An 18725-nucleotide genomic window follows, 5' to 3' on the forward strand; every position below is an offset into this window, starting at 1 on the left:
TCGATGAAGTTATGTTACAGGCAGTGGAACAAAATTGTAACAATCTTTTTAATATTGTTTTTTTATACAGTAAATGGGTTTCGGTTTGTTAAACCACGATGAACGAGTATGATCAAAGTTCCAACAATTTCACCAAAACATCTGTATTTTAATAGCGGATTGGTATGTTTGTATAACGTTTCGTGCTGGTATTCCATGAATTTAATGAATTTGGTGTTGTTTTTGCATTGCATGGTTTTTAATTAATTGTTCAAAACATGTGGAAACCAGAAAGGGCAACCTGTCGAGCGAATAAAAGCATATTTCAAGAGTTGATGCAACATAAAAAAAGATCTGTCCCCCCTTCGTTTCATACCGCACGCTATACCCTGTTCAAAATTCACCTCCAAGGGAGTTGGGCAAGGTGGTATCCATGACCAAATACTTAAAAATGCTAGATATGTTATGTTAATCAGTGTTACTTACAAAATTCTTTGATTCAATTCAGGTCTTACTCATCATCCCTCCATCAAATGCACAGACGTTTAAATGGCATGTATCAAACTTAAACAGCTGTCATTAGATAGGTGATAGGTAATGTTAGAAATTCAGTCCGCGTTTACTTGCGAATTTATGCACCAACCTGTCAGCATCTGGATGGAACATCAATACCTGTTCATAAACTAGTGTTGGCAAAGGCTGCAGTTGTAGAAGTTCCAAATGTTGAAGCCTCTTGGATCACCTTCGATGTTGCCACCTGTAAGAATAACAGGGCAAAATGTGTTTATTGAAACATGCGCCTTTCTCTCGACACTTTCTTTGCTCGTAAATCATAACAAATTAACATTTTCTTAATATTATAACAATCTCGTCTCTTTGAGTGTATAATAATTACGTTCATTATATTAAACATTTGTGGAAGTCATTTGTTTGGATTATTTCCCAAAGTATGATAACTATTTAGAATTTGCAATAACAAGTATAATATATTAAAATGTATGTGAACATTCTGCATTCTTTCATTAACAATATAATAAAAGTACCCTGTTTGTTCGAAATAAAATACCTAGAGCTGTTCAGCAAAACTATGAAATTTGAAACTTGGTGAAAATAAGAAACAGACAGAATGAATTCCGATATGGTAATAATCGTATAAAGATGATAAAAGTGATATCCATCTCAGATAAAAACAAATTAACATACAACCCATCCCCTTAACATTATAGATCATTATACACGCGAAGTTTTATAAATAGAGATTAGACTGGATGAAGACAGGGTGCCTTTTTGTTTCATGTATCATTATATCTTTACTTAATTCAGCAACATACGGCAATCTAGATGTCGTGAAATGCCATTAATTTATGATAGCAAATGTTACATTTACTAAACTAAATCAAAGTTATAATCTAAAGTAAAGTATTTATAAGATAATATGCCATTAATCATTACCAACACATATTTTGTACAAATGTGGGCTCTATCTATGGCATTGCTGTCACCATTTCATTGTTGTTTTAAGAGCAGCTGAACTTTATGTTGAACTAGGGTCTGTGTTTGCGTATCGGTCCAGTACTAGTCCGAAACGGCATTTATTCATACCAACGGTGTCGATGTATGCCATTCACATGTAAAGAAGGAAAATTGTCACCACAGTTGGTTCGTGGTTCGTCTCTTGAAACTCATGAAATAAGAAAGAGCATGAACACATATTCAACGTGGAAACAGTCATCTAAGTTAAATAATGACTCCCTCGTCCCATTTAAAAGAAAATTGAATTTATTTTATATTGGCCTTACACCGAAGCTGAGGCGCTTCGTGGGCTGAGCCAGTGTGGGGTAGTGTGCAGCGTGCTTGAGAGTATTTCAGACGCATCGGCCTACTGGAGTATCGGGTTCTCATACAAAAGGGGTTGGGGTAATATAAGTCGGGGCTGCAAGCGCCACATGACAGGGCCGCACGGGCTGACCCGGGAACAGCGAGGGTTGCCGAACACACGGATAAGTTTTATTGCAGTTGACTCAACATACCATCGCTGGATTGAGTTACAGTTTAATAGGTTTGTAAGTATATTTGTTGAAAGAATTATCAGTCATAAGGGAAAAATCTTCATTTTATCAAGCAGTTATAGTGAGCATTTCACAAGTTCCGCTTTGTGAGAGGTTATGGAATCCAAAAGTGTCACCTTAGTTGTGAAAGGTGATAGCATATCATTTCTAAAAGCTTCCATTGAACAATCATTTCATATTTCAAACAAATAACACGTTTTCTAATGACACGTAATGGACTGGTCGATAATATAACAATGCACAAAAAGAACTGAAATGTAATATATGGTGTCCATGTAATAATCAAGTATTTGAAAACACCAAAATTTTCCATACAAAAAAAGTCATGGATGTTGTTTTGACTTCGCGTTAAGGCCATAACTTAGATAAATGAAAGGGCTAACTTAAATTAGTCGTTTTATAAAAACGTAAATAGTGGCGTGTGTATGTTCAAACTGCAAGCCAAAAGGTCATAATGCTCAAATTTAATGTATGCATTGCAACTTCATTGTATTCAGACAACTTTGTCTTTAATACCATATGAGGCAGTTGTACGTCTCTCTCTTTCTCTGTTTATATGTTCCCATTTCATATGGTCTTTAAGCAGTATTGCATGTTTTTTACGCAAAGGTGGACCGCGGTGTTTTGCCTATAACATATGGAGGTCAAATTCAATTTCAAGGTCACGGTATGCATACATTAATGTTACTCATGCCAAGAATAAATGTGTTGAGTAATTGTTTATTATAATTAAGTACAGAATTAAGTTATATAACTTGAAGCCCTTTACGCTACGAACTTGCAAAAGCTTGCTTCAAGGTCAAGGTCAAAGATAATCATTTTCGTATCTCTTTTGCCTTAGTGTTAAAGCTGCAATCTCACAGATTCATAGTTTTGACATTTTTTTGTCTCAGAATCAGTTCGATATCAATGCCTTCGCTTCAGTCCTGTAAGATAACTCTCAATATTACAGATTTTAATTATTTTGAAAATTGCCGAAACACGTTTTTACTTAAAGGGTTTGTTAAAGCGTTAGTAACGTGTTTAGCCATATAACATCAATTTTCGAACATGGATATGAAATACTGCGATCTGATTTTTGCCAGCAGTCTTGTTTAACTGATTCCAGACATTAAGTCTAAAATTGGCTCATTTGAGAACAATTAAAAAAAGTTGTCAAAACGGTCAATCTGTGAGAGTGCAGCTTTAATATCTATATAATTTCGACCGTTTAAAGGCATCCTTAGATATGTAAGTTAAATTTCGGCGTGAAATGACGATGAAACACTAGAATATTTCGATATGTCCTACTGATATACTAATACAGAAATAACACAAGCACTGTGCTGATGCGAGTGTTTACGATTGTTAGGAATTTTGTCACGAAATAAATTTGCGATGTGTTCATCCGGGCCAGAAATGGTGGAAATAGTAAACAAATGAAAGCGTCTTCAAATACAGAATTTATACAAATGATATCAAAAAGGTTATGCGGAAATAAACAGACAAACATCAATTACCTCTCGCTAATTGCATTATTTGCCTAGTTGGTAGGACTTGTGGTGGTCATTTGTTTCAAACTGGCCAGCGATGACGCACAAGGGGGACTTTGATGGGAAGGAAACGTTACACCCAGTATTACGTTGTTTATTCATTGCAACTGTTTAAGAACAAACGGTTCAAAATATGACACCCACGCTGTGAGTGTAAGCCTATGACACGTACGGTTATATAGACAACAGCAGCAAATAAGAAACTTACCCTATGTCTTGCCAAATTATTGCTGTTCTTGTGTTTATAAAGATCTACCCGCGCCCTATAATGGCTGCAATATGTCTTGACCTCGTCACATCCCTAAGTGTGACTAAAACTCGATTTTGAAGCCAAAGGGGTATTTAACCCCACCTGTTGATGGGATATTCGCCAAAGGAGTATTTTGTATCCAAAATGCCTCGAAACCTGCGATGAATGACATCTAGAGTGGTCCCGCAGCCTTATCAAACTCTGGTCTGAAATAGCTATGTATATGCTGACTGGTATCCATTTATAGTCATGACGTAATCTCTAAAAAAAACCTACACACGTGACCCTTAAAATGGCTGCCAGAACGAGTTGGAGGATGTTGGAACTTATCTGGTAAAGTAGGTGTGTAGCTGACAGTTATGTAAAGTATGTCACATTATTTATTTATCTTTATTGTAGAAGTTGTTTAATGCACAATACGCTATATTCTAGAATAAAAAGTTAGACCCAAATTGGACCAAGAATGTGTTGAGTTTCAAAGGGCATCAGACATTCTTAGACCCGGCTGGAGCGTTAAAGAGTCTAAGAAACTTGGACTTGTTTGGGGCAATACTCGCTACTGTATATTGTGAGGTAAATGATGAATGCTGACATATGATAAAGCCAAACAAAACTTAAGTGTCTACTTTTAATGAATATACTACAGTTTCAATGATAGTTCTAGGGGAAGTGACGTCATGAACAATGACCAAGGTGTTTTCTTGCAAGTCGAATGCCAAAATGGGAAAAATAAATGTATGACGCTGGATTTGCAGTTAAGGTTAATATGTAACAATAAGTATGATATGTACAGAGCACATCATTGTCTTTGCAGAACATGCAAATGCTCCAACAATTGCATAAATACGTTGTCAGAGAAGTGGCTAAATCCGGAGACAGAATGTGACGACCTTTGTTTCAGGGCTGTGGTAGTTCCTTGTTTCTAGTTCACTGCTAATCTTAAACGAATATTTGAATCAGCAATGGACGCATCCAATACCATGTCACAAATCGCCCTTTTCACAACTTCGTCACAAAACTTGACCTACGAAATAACTACTTTGGAATCAACCAGGCTACCAACCAAATCATGTCCAAAGACCCTAAATCAAGAACATCTAATAAAGGACACTTTCAAATTCCTTTATATTATCGCAAATTTTATTGGATTTATTACAGCGTGTTTGAATAGAATATTAGAAATCATTCCGCATGTCAGAAATCCAGATAAATGGAGTTTCATATCTCTAAGATTATTATATTGAAACAGAAGAATCGGGAGAAGATTTGAACAAGTTTTCATGTATTTGTTTGATTATTTGATTTACACAATGACCGATAAACTAATTTATTCTTTTTGATGCTTTCAACTGAAATTTAGAAGGAAAATATTGGATTATGAAACAAGGAATTTCTTCACTTAAAGAAAAGATAACAGAATATATGTTGTTTTATCAGAAAATGTGTGTTGATCCACTAAACAGAGTTGTTTTGTTTTTTTGTTCTTACTTCTGGGCTTGACTCTGATGTTTTCATTGTATATTTGAAATACGTTGAAGTTCAGTGTTTCTTTGGCCCTTTCTGGGCCGAATTTCGGCCCCATTTTCCTCCTGAAAAAAATGCATCCCCCCTCTCCCACCATGGTAAAAAATCCCCCTTTTTTATAAAAAAATGAATTCATATATTTTAAAATAGCATTGGCGTCTTTACATTTATCAAATATAGCATTATAGTGCTATTAATGAACATGTCGATAGGTTTGTTGAATGCAAGGTTTTGGAAACAAGTTATTATAAATCATATTAGTATTGTTTCCCCTTTTTGCTAAAACAAAACTATTCCCCCCGATCAAAGGGCCCCACCATCATTCCTTTAAAAGTAGAAAAAAACACACTGAAGTTGTTTTAATATAAGCATGCATGGTGTCTTATAAGATAAAAAGAGTATTCACCAAAACATATTGTGTGTTTTGATATATGTTAAAGATACAGTGTTTGTTTCTTTATGCTAAACTTTTTATACTAAAACATTAGGTCGGAAACACCATAGGTTGGGTCGTGAGAGTAAACACTAAGATACAGGAAATTCGCCTTTGTAGCTTTAAAACAATGACGTCATGCCTGTGATGTAGAATTGTTGTAAATCTGTGTGACATCTGTCATGATATGTTTCTGCATAAGGTGACTTAAAGGAAGATTAAGCTACCGCGATTTTATCACATTTGTGTTTAAATAGACTTTTTTTTATTACGGGCACAAACGCAACAATCAGAGAACAAAGTAATAACGAAGTTTTAATAAATTGACTTAAAAGACCCAGTTAATCATCTAACTAACACCTTTCTCCATTTTTGACAATGAAATTGCCCACAAATCAAATTTTCACTATCTGTAGAAATCCAGAAATCGCCGTATAATGCTAATACCAATAACCAAGTATTTGTTGAGTGTTTCATATGTTACAAGCATGACCATAATTGTCTTCAATGGTCTGATAATAAATTAAATAGAAGGCTTTTCTAATGCACTGGGACTTTAATCCCTCGGAGCGGAACCTTGGAAATTAACGGCTGTATTTTAGCAATAAGAACCCAGATATCACATCATTTTAATTCCTGGATTGAACGGTTCTTATATGTTGTCGGGATTTGAATGGTTCTGTATTATAATTGAAACCCATTTTAGTTGATAACGAGTTGTTTAAATTGACTCGAAAATCACCTCAGTATTGCGGCAACGTACGCGAGTATTTAGATAACATTTATTCCACTTTAACCAAAGTTTATCAATAAATAACCTAAATAATACGACCGTTTTATTCAAAATTTAATCAGTTTAATTTATCCGTACAAATTAAGTTATTAAAGAAATTGTAAAGTATCCAGCCTAAGTTTCCCCGGTAATGGACGAGTGGAAAACTTTTGTGTTGTGAGAATCGCAAATAGGAGAAACACAGCCATATTTACCTGAAAGTTCAAAAAGAGTTTTTGGTAAATAATTGAAGTGTTATTGTGAGATTTGTTTAATGAATACAATCATTGTTTTTGCAGATTTCTTCCGCTTGACGACATCTTGTAAGGGCAAGCATAATTTACTCATTGCATTAAGACTCCTAATTGTATTGTTTTGGAATTCCTTGATATAAACTGATACGAATGTTTGGCAGACGATGGTTTAGGCCGACACCACTGAATGCACTAATGAGTGATTATACAAGATCATTATTAACATTTATCTTTGACCCCTGTAGAACGCGAGTTTCCCTCAAAACGCATACTGTCTGACAATTTGAAGCTGTTAGATACAGCAATAGAATTTTAATGATTACTTTAGTGTTTCTGAATTTTTCTTGAACAGAATCCATTTCTTAATACAACCTTACCTTTTTGGGCAATAATTTAAACCTGTTAGATGCAGCAATATAGACTTTCTTGAATGTTTCAGATTTTTTCTTAAACGGGTATCATTTGGTAATACAACATTAACTTTTTTATTCTATCTTAAACCTTTTTAAATTACACTTAAATTCACAATATTCTCGGCATTCTCGACATTTACGACATTAACGACATTTACGACATGCACGACATTTGCAACATTCATAACATTCACCACATTTACGACATTAACAACATGCAGGACATTAACAACATGCAGGACATGAACAACACTCACGACATTAACAACATCCATGACATTAACAACATGTATGACATTAACAACATGCACGACATTAACAACATCCACAACATGAAAAACATGCACGACATTAACAACATCCACGACATTAACAACATCCACAACATGAAAAACATGCACGACATTAACAACATCCAGGATATGAACAACATTCACGACATTTACGGCATGCACGACATGAACAACATCCATGACATGAACAACATCCACGACATTAACAACATGCACGACATTAACAACTTCCATGACATTAACAACATCCACAACAGGAACAACATTCACGACATTTACGGCATGCACGACATTAACAACATCCATGACATTAACAGCATCCACAACATTAACAACATGCACGACATTAACAACTTCCATGACATTAACAACATCCACAAAATGAACAGCATTCACGACATTTACGGCATTCACGACATTAACAACATCCATGACATTAACAACATCCACAACATGACAAACATGCACGACATTAACATCCACGACATTAACAACATCCACAACATGAAAAACATGCACGACATGAACAACATCCACGACATTCACAACATGCTCGACTTTAACAACATCAACGACATTGACGACATCCAGGACATTAACAACATGCACGGAATTAACAACATCCATGACATTAACAATATCCAGGACATAAACAACATGCACGACATTAACAACATTCACGACATTGACGACATTGACAACATCCAGGACATTAAAACTATGCACGACATTGACGACATTATGGACATTAACAACATGCACGACATTGACGACATCCAGGACACGACAGTCACGACATTCGCAAGATTCTCAATATTGTGGGTTTTTTTTCAGAAAATAAACCTCGAATGTCACGAATGTCGAATATTCCTATACTTGAATGTAAGAATGTCGTTTGTTCAGCCAAAATCGCACAGCTAAGACAAAATGAATATTTCAACCAATGACAGTGGTTTAAAATACATATCAATGTAACGCACTTAATAAATAGAGTCAAGGAATTTGCATTTAATATGTTTCCAACAAATCACAATATGATTGTAAATTAATTACCACTGTGAAACGTACTGGGTATAATGTGGCATATCTAGCTACGTTTTGCAATTATCATGTTTCTGATTCTTCATCATTCCAGATATACACATTACGAGACGTTTGTATAATTGAAATAAGCTTTATTTCTTATTTAAACTGTTTTCTTTGAGATTGTTGATACGGACATAGAAAATAAGTCCCATATCTTCTTATAAAAAAGAAAATAATCATTATTCGTGTGGAGAAAACTATCGTTTCTCGCAGTGATCAAGATAAATTGTAGAAACTAAAAATCCTAATATTTCTACTGAAGTGTTTTTGGCATAATTGGCCTAACGAAAATGCCATTCTGTCTATCTTTATAGATATAAAGTAGATTCCTCTTTAACGTTTTGATTAAGCATAACGCGTAATTAACACCCAAAGAAAATAAACGGTGATTAAAGGATTCAAGTTATTTACATAAATGTCAAAATTTGTTTCTCAAACAGTGAGAGATAAGGCTGTGCTTATAAGCAAGTACGTTGTACCCAATTAATATTGCCGACGCTGTCGTCAATATGTGGCTATTGGCATTGGCTTCAGCGTAATCTTTGCATGCTCGTCAACGTTACGTTTTCTATATCAATTAAAATATACAAAACAGGTATGGTTTGTAGTAACAATGTACTCAGGACATGTCGAAATGAATACTTCTGTTTTTTTATGTATGTCTGTTAGTCTAAAGTTGGCTTTTCTGTCGTTAACGAAATAGATATAGGAATGACTTGTCGTCAATCGCTATTGATGTTGACGACGACGTTGTCAGATCTCTAAACAACGAATGTCGTCGACGTAAACGTCAACGTAGTTACTACAGGCGCTGTCGTCAAAGTTAGTACTGTCGATAGTGCGGTCACCGTTTGTACCGTCGTCAATGTCGTCAACGTAATAACTGTCGCCAATATCGTCAACGTCATTACTGTTCATGCTGTTGTCAACGTTTATACCGTTGTATAGTTGTGAAAGTAGGTGTCGTCAACTTAATCATTATTAATGTATGAACTGTTGACGTTGTCTTCAACGAAATCACTATATGCGTCGTCGTCAACGTTATCGATGTCGACGTTGGTCACAACGTTATCAACGTTTTCCTCAACGCAATTATTGACGTCATGGTCGTCAACGAAATCACTCTCAACATACACATAAATTGAATCGACGTAAATAATATCGTTTATGTTATCTTTATAACAAACAGCATTGTCTAAGACCGTAACTGAATCATAGTAGGACATCAATGAAAAAACTGTCCGGTCATTACGTGACAGTGTGGCTCCTCCAATTATTAGGAAATGACCATTAAGTTTGTTCTCAAATACTGATTAAACAAACACAAAATCGACATAAAGCCTTTCTGGTCAGCAAACAGTCCGAAATTGACCAACATCAAAATTAAATAAATTGTAATAAATACGGCACCAGTAAGTTAATATTTGACATTAGGCTTAAGAACGGTTTTCATCCGGTGCTATTAATAAAATGTAAGGAATTAATTAAGCTTTAATCTTGAAGAGTATTGAAAATAAACAGAAGAACAGGATTTGGGTTATTGACCGATTCAGAGTATGGATGTCATATGCGCCTTTTCAGCCATTATTACATCGCGGTATACAAGCAAACCCTTGTGGCAATATTTAAATAATCATGACCACCACCACCACCACCACTGACACGTACACCAACAACAATAACAACAGTCATAATAATAAAAATGCATTACTTTTGGGTTACTAGTCTCATTAAAGATGAATAATGCTGCCGAATAAACTAACTAAGAAACATCAACGACGAAAAGAGTCACTCGTGAGGGATGTTCAAAATATAATCAACCCTGCACACGTTTTAAAGTGTATTGATTAAACAAGTTTCGTCACATACATTGGAAGATATTGTTTTCTTATTATGCAAAAATCATTTGGGATATACCCTTTGCTTGATATAGTTCTTGGAATTGTAAGTCAAGTAAGGCGTAGCACAGCTATGACGTCAAACGACGGTGGATCACATCTAGGAACGACAAATACAGTTTTTGACGTTTTGGCTCACGTTACATAACACATTGACAGCATATTACGTGACTATTGACCTTCAAAATGAGTTTTATTAAAGTGGAATTAAATTCTACGTATTGCATCAAATATCTCTGTGATATTAAGTGCTACCATGGATGTGAGGTTTGGGTCACTTTACATAAGAGCGCGTTTGACAAATACATACTTAACATTGCTTATACAGCATTTTGCAGTTATTATGCACTGCTGAAATTAACTTTACGATAAAATGTAATATATTCTGCAATCCAGTATTTTATTTCAAGTTTCTTTCTCAAACACGGTTTACGTTTACATCGATTGTATTTCTTTATGAATCACCCAGGTACAGTTACAGGCAGATTGATAGTGTCACTCAAGGTTCAATCCGATGTCACGACCTTGTATTGTTCCTTTAGTATTTACATTCATCTTCATCTCAATAATTCCGGTATTGACATATTTCCTCATGAAAAACAAATCATATTTGAGTTTGACCAAATTATTCAATTCCAATCCGTCATTTTAATTCTTCCAATACTAACACTCAGAAAATGGATTAAAATCTTTTCCTGTTTATCTTAATGTTCTCGTTCAAAGCTAACGGAGCCATTTTCGATTTTTTGTATTTACTTGTTATCAAATTTCCAACGGTCAGTTGTATTTCTATGGTTTTTCTTCATCTGGCGAGCGCTTAGGTAAATAAAAATCGGATTGAAGAAGTTGAAATAAAGGTTTAGTGTCCAAACTGGGTAAATATCAAAGTCTTGGAATTAAATTTTTGTTAGAGCTGTATTAGGATTGTGTTCAAGCTAAACCAATAAACAAATGTTTATTTTCTCTCATCTTGAAGAGGTTACATAGAAATTGATAACATTTTAAACGAGACGGTTCCTCTCGTATTTGTTTTTATATTTGACTGTTAAGATTTTTTGTTGACTGAAGACAATAAAACACCTTAAACAAATAACTTCAAGGCGTCTTAAATGAGCAGAACGCATTGTCTGTTCAGACATCGTATTCCCTTTTATTTGAAGCATTTGTTAAACTCACGCAGACACTTAAGGAAACGTTTTGTTTGTTTTATAAAATATATTAATTTGTTTATATGTTTCAAGTAGATCCTTCTTATCTAAAAGGTCGTATATATTTGATTTTAATATTCAAGAGACTGTTACTTAAAGTCAAAGTAAATCATAAAAATCTTGAACTTTTCTTACCCCGGTTCATGTAATAAAACGAATGTGTTTTTGGCTTGCCGTTGCCTTTTCTTTTTTTGAAATGATTGTAAACCAATAATAAACTCTCAAATCCACAAATAAGTGCATACACTTGGTAATGTTTGCTTTTGAAAGCCATTATGTTTGGGAATATCGTCATGAAGGTGTTTCAGACACATCGTTTGAAGCAATCCATTTTGCTTTGCTTTGCCACATTTAATGCAAAAGAAAAACAGAAAATAGATGGTATAATTGTTAATGTTCTTTATTCTGAGAAGGGGGGCGTGACTCGTAGTTTTCAGCTTTTATTCTCACGTTAGATGTTTATCATGAGATGGAAGTTTGGATCGTCTGCGGTAATGATATATTTTATGTGATTATGTCCGTACATCAGTATTTGCAGAAACTGTAATAAGACAATTTTATTCACAAATAGAGTTTTTCTACTTCAAAGACGCTTCATTTCTGAGATAATGGTACTGGGTAAATCGTGTGATTTTCGCTTCGAGGCTGTCGTATATCAATCGTTATTATAGTACTAACTGATAAAGCACCTCTAATGTTTCGGCCGCCATTTTAGAAGGGGCTGTAATTGTCTAAATGACTTTACTTATTACGTTCTATCCACGCGATTTACTATTCAAATATCAAACCAGAGAACAGCCCATAGGGAATGGAATACAAATTAACACAAGTAATAGGGCTTACAAAAGCCAATAAGCAGACGACACAAAAAGAACCAGCAGACGAACATTAATTCAACTGAGAATCAATTTTCCAAATGAATTTAGCCAAATACAAAGTAACTCTGTCGTCTTACAGTTTCAGAATTGCACCATTCGATAGCTTTTTGTAGTCAGTTTGTCTTAGGAGACATTTAGCAAATTAGAAAACCAATTGCTTCATAATTATCTAGTTATATGACATTCTGCTCGGGGTTAGATTATTTCAGAAAAACAATGGATTCCTACATTAGAAACAATGCCAACAGGTGATTGTATGTAATCTTACAAATTTGATAATGTTTTTCAATTAACTTTTCTCTTTGTATTTCATTCCCAAGATTATTTGTAAGATAACCCAATGATGGAAATAATAATGTTTCTTCCTAATCTCGTGGCCTACAGGGACACTCGAGATTCCACGAGATTTAGAAGTGCATATGGCCTAGCCGCAGATTCGAATAAAACATGGCGTCTGTCCGAAAACATGGCCCAGGGGAGAAAAACATTTGTAGAACGTTTGAGCATTGCTGTTTCATAATTCAGATTAATTTCTTGATTCCATACTTCTATTTCCATTCCGGCAAAATGGCTGAAAATTGACAAGAACTGAATAATAAAAAACAATTAATTTCCCCGATGCAATATTGCCTAAGTGTTTCGCCTTATTTATGTGATTGTTGCTAGCTTTTGTCTTTTAAAAGCGGATAGCATTATCTGATTTGTACAAAAGATGTATGAAAGGCATTTTATTTATCCTAATTGACAATAAAACTGGAATTGTCAGTTAAATGGATTCAGATTAAATCTTATCACAAAAATTACATGTTTGACTAGGAAGAGCATTTCCCTGCGTCTATAATAACAATTTAAACATTCCCTCTGTGGATAAAAAACATTGTTACAGATACATATAATATTTGATTCCATACAGCATATGATTATGTGGAGATGTATGCTATTTTAAAGCTGTACTCTCATAAATTGAAAGTTTTGACTTTTCTATTATTTTTGTCCAAGAAGCAGCTGATTTTGGCATCAATTCAGTCATATAAGATAACTCACAATATAACAGATATTAATTGTTTGGAAAAATGCCGAAAAACTTATCTTTCTTAAAGCGTAAGTAAAAGTTTTAGTCATAAATATTCATTTTCGGCCGTAAATATGAAAAACTGCTATATGATCTTTTGTCAGCAGTCTTATATCACTGGTTTCCAATAATTAACGCAAAAATGACAAAAAGGTAAAAGTGGGCATTCTGTGAGAGTGCAGCTTTAAGACATGATACCGTTTTTACTTTTTTAAGCAAAATATTTCAAGCTTTTTTTTAGTACTTGGAGAAAAAGATGTTAATGTGTTGGAAATGTTAGACAGCAAAACGAAAGCAAAAATATTTACAAATGGGTTCGTAATGCTAAACCATTGAAACTGAGGTCATAAATAGTCTTTTCTTACGTTCTAGTGATATATATAATCTGAATTAAAGTTTTATTTCGTTTGATTAACAAAGACTTCTATGTCGCTTCCCATCAAATGGCTGGGGGTGCAACCCGAGACCACGACCTTCTGTAATAAAACTCAACTCCGAGGGCTGAAACATATTCTGACAGAGAGTTTTTGAAATCATCACAACCTATCTTATTTCTGCCATACGGTGCAAAAATGATAATAAAATTGTAACAATAGCAACCGAGCCGGCATTTAATATCTATCTAAATTCAGAGCGAATCTTGATGACACTCATTTTAATTCAAATGTCCGTCGCGGTTTAGGATTTTATAGGAAATGAAAACGTTTAAATTTTGTTTATGCACGAAATGAAACCATTGTTTGGACTCTGAATGTATCGTTTATATGATATGCATCTAAAAATTCAAATCATTTTGAATAAACAGATGGTTTTAAATATGAGTGATCCGTTTAGTGTATCATCCAAATTCAATTTTCAGTGAATAAAACACATTTGTGCGAACTAGATAAAATTGTTATTTTTTCCTGATAGCGATCACATTAGGTGTTATTAGCATTTTCATAATGTTACTTTTCCAACGAAAGAACGCAAATTCGCACAATTTGAATAGACGATGTTCTATTAAAACGTCATTTGAAATGAATAAAAGACTATTTTCACCCTATCGACTGATTCATTCGATAAAGTTGGCATCGAATTTCAGCAAAGAGCACAGATCTGATATAATGGTTGTCTTTAACCGTGATTTGAAACCATGGGACCACCAATGGATGAAAAAGTTGGAGAGCTAATTGTCAGAAGCTGTTTTGCATTTTTACATTAAAATCGACACCTCAGTGCCATAAAGATCGTGCCATGAAAACTATATGAATGATAATTTCACATAAAGAATTAATACGCAAAAAAGGTCAAATATGATTGAAATGATGTACTGGCTGACGTGTATTCGTATCGAACTGTTATGTTGATAAATGTTGTTGCAGTATTTTATATTCTATTATGGAAACGTATATTGTATGCTGATGTTATGATAAGGTAGTTTTGTCAATTGTTTAGTGTCGACTTGACGAGATATGATAATACATGTAGCCAAAATTATGTCGACTTTTTACTTATCAACTGAACATGTCGACTATGTTTTGTCGACAAAAAACTGTAACGCACGTTAGGACGACTTCACAAAAAGGTCGACGAAGTTGGACGAACTAGTTTTGTCGACATAAATAATATCGACACAACCAGTAAACATGTCGACATTATTTTAATTTGTCGTTTAATGACTCGTATAGTCGACATAAAACAAGTCGACAGTAACATAATAGAAATATGCTTAAATCTAATCATTTAACTGAAGACTATTATCTTGTACAAGGGTACTTAAAAAGTTTTGTTATGAATAACATAACATGCTTATTTTGACATTTTACTCAAAACTACTATGAATATATTAAGATATATGCATGCCACTCTTCAACAAGGTCTTAAACAATACATGATATATATCTTAACATTTATCGAATACATAGGAAACATCACGTGATTATATCCATCAACCAATCACGCTGCAATCTTTTGCGGAATAGCTTTACTAGCTGGATTCAAAAAGTGGTCTTCAAAGTCAATATTCGATAGAATATCAACATTTGTGGAAGGGTTCTTGTGTCAGGATCTTAGTTTTGACACTCCTTATGATTTGCTACACTTAAATTCGTATTTTATTGATTTTTTTTTCGTAAAAAGTGCTTTTTATAAATGGTGAGCGAGTCCCTTTAAAGACAATAGCAAGACGGATTACAGACAGGCTTTGGTATACAGGGAGCATTCTTAAATTGTGGGCTTACAAGAAAAAAGTGTTTGTATATATTGTGGTTTGCATAATTTTACCATATAACATAACTTTTTGAAGGGCCCTCGTCCGTGGTGTACTTTTGTACAACGTAATAAAAAGCATCAGAAATGAAACCAAATAGTCTAATAAATTATAAGCTTGAATGCAGAACAATTGAATTGTTAAAGAAATATTCTATGCTGTTAAGTGAACATATTATATTTTTATGTCCACGCCGCTAATAAAACAGTTTAGGAAATGACTTATCAAAATGCAACAATAATCAAGTGTTTGGAATGAATTAACTATCACCATAGCTACTGTTTTCTGGGCTTCTGCATCTTTTGTGTAATTTTATCTTTCATCTGATATTTGGAAAACATTTAAATATTATATTAAATGTTACAATATTCATTGGAGATTTAATATCTGAATTCAAATAAAGATATTTACAGAGATAATGCAGAAGCATCACGTTACAATAAAATTGGTAATTTTCTCAACGTATTCACAAAAATAAAATAGTTTTATGCCATGAAAAAAATTAATGGTTAAAACACTTAAGCGTTTTCGCTGGAGACATCTCAAAATATGTAAATGATAAAGATTTTATTGTTTTTAATAACGCGTTTTTGATATAGCTCCATCAACAGTTAGCGTTCACGTAGAGAGCACGTGCTTATGCTATAAAGCTCGGGTCCCCCGTGCCGTGTGTGGTATTGTTACAGAAAACGATAGTCCTCTTTAAAATGCCAAGAGAATGGGGAAAAATACAAATGCATTTTAGTGTTCCTTTGTACGCTGGCAATAATCATCACCTTGTGTGGCGTTTTGTACCTTAGTGATCCGATTGAAGTCGATGACATTCGACTGTAGCTGTCGGTATGAACGATGACGCCCAGACAATGCAATTTTAGCATCTCCTAAAATATAAGTGATGGAAATAGAAGAACAGTTCCCATGATGGTCATCATCATCATCATCATCATCATCATCATCATCATCATCATCATCATCATCATCATCATCATCATCATCAATATAATAATCATTATCATCATCATCATCAGCAGCAGCAGCAGCAGCAGCAGCAGCAGCAGAAGCAGCAGCCTCGTCATTGTCGTCCTCGTCCTCGTCCTCCTCATCATCATCATCAGCAGCAGCAGCAGCAGTAGCAGCAGCAGAAGCAGCAGAAGCAGAAGCAGCAGCACAGCGGCAGCAGCAACAGAAGAAGCAGCAGCAGCAGAAGCAGTAGCAGCAGCAACAACAGCAGCAACAGCAGCAACAACAACAACAACAACAGTATCATCATCAGCGCCATCGACTTCGACATCGTATTCATCAACGTAGTATTCATCACCGTCATCAACATAACCATTATTCCCCACCACTATCACCACCAACCTCATCACTGGCATCGTTATTTTCAATAGGATTATCAAACAGAGTAACAACTATAGAAATCTTGGTGATGATAAGTATTTATCCATACTTATCATCATAATTAGCAGTGGCAACAGCGACAACAGCAACTACAGCAACAACTACAACAACAACTACACTACATAACCTCATCAGCCAAATAATCATAATTAAACTTTAGCAAAGGAAGACACGTCAACTGGGGAGTCAATATTATAGCTTTTTGAAATCAATGACATGGAGATGTATCAGGCTATCTGTCATAAGCATTTGGTTAATTAAATCAGTCCTGATGACACTGATAAATTTGACAGCAACAGAAATAAGAATACGCAGTAAATAACGTAACCATTGAATTTTGTTACCTTAACATAGACAGGTGTGAGTTGTTTTCAATCAATTAGAGCTATACATTATCGGCGGACATATCTTAGTTTTTTCCCGGTTCCCATTTACCATATTTATGACTTTTTTATTGATAATATTACACTTTCTATAATTAAATACGAAATAATCATTTCCTACCCCTATCGCCTCGAAAAAAATCCGTTTTACTTCGTTTCAGTGACGGGACAAAAACGTTTTATTTCAATATTTTATTTCATTGTTCATTTGAATGATGTATTAGATTGGGTATTGAATATGATGGCCGGGGATGCTTGCATAATGAATGTATTGTCATTTGCCTGTCTTGTTTATGGTTGTAACGAGTTGTTTAATGGAATAATATTACACAGCTGTGGTTATGGTGGAATATTTTCTATAAATCACAAATTCAGCTTTGTTAAAAGTGTAACTGAAAACTGTCATCTACGATATTTAAGAAATTGAGAAAATGGCAACGTTTTCCGCCCATTGAACACGATACCGTGCGGAAAATGACGACCTCGTTAAAAATTGGGATTCTTTTTCTTTAATTTCCATTACAAATCTGTTAAACGAGGTTTTGAAACAATTGGAATTTTAACTTTAAAATTTGTTGGAAATATTATCCTTGGCTTTCAAATAAAGAGAAGCCATAAACAAGCCAATCTGTCATTTCCTCAAAATATTGATGTAAACGTGGCGTTCTTTAATGAAAATGAAGAAATCTGTGATTTTGTTGCCACGTGACCATGTCATTTCCATTAACACGACAAATCTAAATTCAGTTTTGATATTTATTTCAAAACACCCTGATGAACAAGAAGATAACTTTGAGGGCAAATTACACCAACTCGAAAGTGCCTACTCATTGTTACATTTCGCCCTATTTCTTTTAAGAGACACATGACAGTGGATCAAAACATGGTTATACCATCTCAAACCATTAGCTGCATTCAACATTTATAGGTTTTGAAGCTAAATGGTTTGTGATTTCGAAAACATGCTGAACATGCTGGATCTACTTGATCTACTTTTTTGTTTACATTTTCACGGCATTGTTTGTACAC

At 34.4% G+C, this 18725-nt stretch overlaps 1 protein-coding gene across 1 annotated transcript in view; it reads left to right on the top strand.

Moving 5' to 3' along the window:
- Positions 1-18725, top strand: part of LOC128225619 (dachshund homolog 1-like) — a 49664-nt gene that overhangs the window by 15998 nt on the left and 14941 nt on the right. The gene's annotated exons all lie outside the window — the stretch shown is intronic.

The sequence above is a fragment of the Mya arenaria genome, chromosome 3 (genome assembly GCF_026914265.1).
Source record: "Mya arenaria isolate MELC-2E11 chromosome 3, ASM2691426v1".
In the NCBI taxonomy this organism is placed as follows: domain Eukaryota; kingdom Metazoa; phylum Mollusca; class Bivalvia; order Myida; family Myidae; genus Mya; species Mya arenaria.